Below are 4,339 nucleotides of genomic sequence, written 5' to 3'. Positions count from 1 at the left end.
CCAAGACTGCCAAAACCAGAAAACAGGCTGGGAGCACAAATATGCCACGGATGCTGAGGTAAGAGAAGTGGTCTCTCACAGGTACGCCCTCTCATTCCTTCGGAGACCTCCTCACCAGTTTTCTGCACAGGCCTGCCTTCAGACAAGAACAAGGCCTTACAGATCGAGAAGGCCATACAGTCCTTGCTGCAAGCAGGAGTAATTGTGCCAGTCCCGCTATCTCAGCGAGGGACTGGTTATTATTCTACTCTCTTTCTAGTTCAGAAGCCGAATGGGTCTCATCGGCCTATTCTCAATCTCAAATCTCTGAACAAATTCCTCAGGGTACCCAAGTTCAGGATGGAAACCCTATGTTTCATCATACTGGCCATGGAACCTGGGGATTTTATGGTTTCGCTGGATATTCAGGATGCATACCTACATGTTCTGATAACATCCTCTCACCAGGGTTATCTCCGGTTTGCTATACTACAGCAACACTTTCAGTTTCAGGTGCTACCCTTTGGCCTGTCTACATCTCCAGGGGTGTTTACCAAAGTTATGGGCATCATGGTGGTCCATCTTCGGAGTCAGGGTATCCGACTACTACCTTACCTGGACGACCTCCATCTGTTAGCAGGTTCTCCAGAAGTGCTTCACCACCACCTGCAACTGACAATTGCTTTTCTACAGGCGCACACATGGTTAATCAATTGGAAAAAGTCCTCCCTAATCCCCTCACAGGGTATGGTTCGTCTGGGGGGCCCTTCTGGATTCTCAACAACAGAGAATCTTTCTGACTTCAGAAAAGATCTCCACATTACAAGTACGAGTTCGCAGATGCCTCCGCAGTTGCCAGGTGTCAGTCCACTCAGCGATGCAAGTTCTGGATTCCATGGTGCCCACCTTCGACATGGTGGAATATGCTCAGTTTTATTCCAAGCCTCTGCAGGGGCTGATCCTCTCCAGGTGAAACGGATTACCCCACCGGGTCACAACTCAGCTAATGGTGCTCTCTCTGGAGGTGCATCTGTCTCTGTCTTGGTGGCTACTGACTTCTCATCTAACCAAGGGTTGCCCCTTTTGGGTCCCGGACTGGGTACGTCTAACAACCGCACTCTTTTCAGGACCATCGGACAGCAGTCGAAACAACTCTTCCAATCAACATATTGGAACTTGGGCTGTGTACAGGGCTCTCAAGCTGGCCAAGCACATACTTCATGGAAAACCTGTGCAGGATCAGTCTGACAATGCCACCACGGTGGCTTACATCAACCATCAAGGAGGCACTCGAAGTCGGGCAGCAATGACAGAAGTATCACGCATGCTGAAATGGGCAGAGTGTCACCTCCCGATCATTTTGGCAGTGTTCATTCCGGGAGTTCTCAATTGGAAGCGAACTTCCTCAGCCGTCACGACGTGCATCAAGGGGAATGGTCTCTTCACCAAGAGGTGTTTCAACTCCTAGTGGACAAATGGAGCCTCCCAGAGGTGGACCTCATGGCCTCCCGACACAATCACAAATTATCAGTGTACGGGTCCAGAACAAGAGATGCCGAGGCAACCTTTGTGGACGCTCTGTCAATGAAGTGGACCTTACATTTAGCATACCTGTTTCCTCCAGTCTCCCTTCTTCCTCGAGTTCTTCAGAAGTTCAAGCAAGACGGAGACACTGTCCTGCTGGTGTCTCCAGCAGGGCCCAGACATCATTGGTACTCAGATTTTCAGTCTCTCCATCGACACTCCGCTCCTGTTGCCTCAACGTCCGGATCTGTTGTCTCAGGGTCCTTGCCTTTACCTGGACGTGGATCGCCTGTCTTTGACGGCGTGGCTGTTGAGACATCCCTCCTAAGGTCCAAAGGATTCTCTAGCTCTGTCATCCAAATGATGCTTAGAGCACGTAAGCCAGCTTCTGCTCGGATCTACCACAGAGTGTGGCATACTTATTTCCAATGGTGTTGTCCTAGAAATTGCGACCCTCAGGTGTTTCGGGTTTCCAGAGTCCTGGCCTTCCTTCAAGCTGGATTGGACCTTGGCCTCACTGAAAGTGCATGTCTCTGCTCTGTCAGTATGGTTCCAACGTAGAATTGCTCCATTACCGGATATCCACACCTTCCTCCAGGGTGTCCTATGCATTCAACCTCCCTTTGTTCCCCCAATGGCTCCTTGGAACTTGGCAGTGGTTCTTCGGGCCCTCCATTTGAAACCCTTAGAGTCGGTGGAACTCAAGTGGTTAAATGCAAAGACTCTTTTCCTTCTGGCTATTGCTTCCACTAGAAGGGTGTCCGAGTTAGGAGCGCTCTCCAGTCGCTCCCCTTTTCTGATATTTCACCAGGACAGGGCTGTGCTTTGGCCTCGCCCTGGGTTTCTTCCTAAAGTAGTTTCTAGTTTCCACATTAATGAGGAAATTATAGTCCCGGCTTTGCTATCACTGGACCTCTTGGCAGGTGAGGCCTCTTTGGATGTGGTCCGCGCCCTCAGGATTTATGTGGACCGTGCCAGTTCCCTCCGTAAGTCGTATTCCTTATTTGTGCTTAATGGATTTCAAAAGGAAAGATGGCCAGCCAATAAACAAACATTGGCTAGATGGCTTCGTATGATTATCTCAGAGGCCTTCCTGTTCCGGCTTCTGTTAATGCTCATTCCACTCGGTCTATGGATTCCTCATGGGCAGCTCGGCTGTTCAGCTGTGTAAGGCAGCCACATGGTCTTCTGTCCAGACCTTTCTAAGGTTCTATGCCTTTGATACCTTCGCCTCTCAGGATGCATCCTTTAGGCGGCAGATTCTCCTCTCAGCACAGGAGCATCCCCACCTTTAAAAGGACTGCTTTGGGACATCCCCAAGGTCTCCCTGTTGAGCCTATGGACCTTGAAGAAGAAAATGAGAGTTATGGTAAGAACTTACCTTTGTTAACGCTTTTTCTTCTAAGTCCATAGGGTCCACAGGGCACCCGCCCTGACGCACGTGGCTTCAGATGGCTTTTGTTTTTGGTCACCGTTTTTCTGTCTCCTTCTCTGTGAGAGTGTGATTCTTGCGTGTACCAGTCTTCTTTCTCTCTTTATCCTCCTCCGGCCTTTGGCTTGTTACATACTGAGTTGCCTCTGGTGCAGGGGGTGGGGTATAGGTAGAGTGTACCAGTGCATCCTGGGAGCTGTAAAGTGAAAGGACTTCGAAGAAAGTGAGTTAACAAAAGTAAGTTCTTACCATAACTCTCATTTTACATAAAGTTCCCAATATTTTTTCACTGTTGAAGTGAAAGAAAATGCCAGAGCAATATAGAAAACATTGAAATAGCCACGTTCAGATAAAATACACAAAAACAATACATTTAAAATACACACCCAAATAAAATACATATTGACATATTGAAATCCAGAACATAAAATACATTGAGAAAGTCAGTGCCCATTATGCTGTGCCCCCAGTAGCTGTGGCTTTAATGCAATGCACCCTGTAGCTGTGTCCATTATGCAATGCCCTCAGTAGTTGTGCCCCTTCTGCAATGCTCCCTGTAGTGGTGCCCCCTAAGGTAGTGCCCCCAGTACTAGCTCCCCCTCCCCGTCCACACCCCTATGAAGAAACGTATCTGTCTTCATGCTGGCACTACTCCACGGCATCATGACTCCCGACTCTAACTTGATCCAGCAGGCCCCTCACATCGCGGATTACGTCACCCATGCACTGCATTACTGGGAATGCTGGCCTCTGAAGCGATCAGAGGCTTCTTTAGTCTCTGATCGCTCCCACCCACCCTTATGTTGCATAAACAGGACATGCACACTTTAACAAGCCAATCATTTCAGTGCCAGGGTCTGCCACACGACTGTGGCTGAAATTATTGGTTCGTGCGGGCCCCCACAAAACAAGCTGGCAATTAATCTGACCCTGCACAAACTGGCTCTACGGAGGCAAGATGTCGTCCTCATCCTCCTCATCCACCGATTCCTCACCCTCTTCAGTGTTGTGTACATCCTCATCCTCACAGATATTAATTCGTCCCCGCTGGAATCCACCACCACAGGTCCCTCTGTACGTTCTGGAGTCTGGTCTCCCTGGAAGAGTTGATAATTAATTTTTATGAACATCATCTTTCCACAAATGTGGAAGCAACCTCCTACGCCTTTCGCTGACAAGGTTCCCGGCTGAACTAAACACTCTTTCGGAGTACACACTGGAGGGGAGGCAACTCAGGTAAAATAGAGCCAGTTTGTACAGGGGCCTCCAAATTGCCTCTTTTTCCTGCCAGTACAGGTACGGATTGTCTGACATGCCTACTTGGATGCTGTCACCGATGTAATCCTCCACCATTCTGTCAATGGTGTCAGTATCATATGCAGTGACAGTAGACATGTCAGAAAT

This window comes from Taudactylus pleione, unplaced genomic scaffold (genome assembly GCF_031769625.1).
Source record: "Taudactylus pleione unplaced genomic scaffold, aTauple2 ptg000032l, whole genome shotgun sequence".
Classification (NCBI taxonomy): Eukaryota; Metazoa; Chordata; class Amphibia; order Anura; family Myobatrachidae; genus Taudactylus; species Taudactylus pleione.
This window is presented reverse-complemented; position numbering follows the sequence as displayed.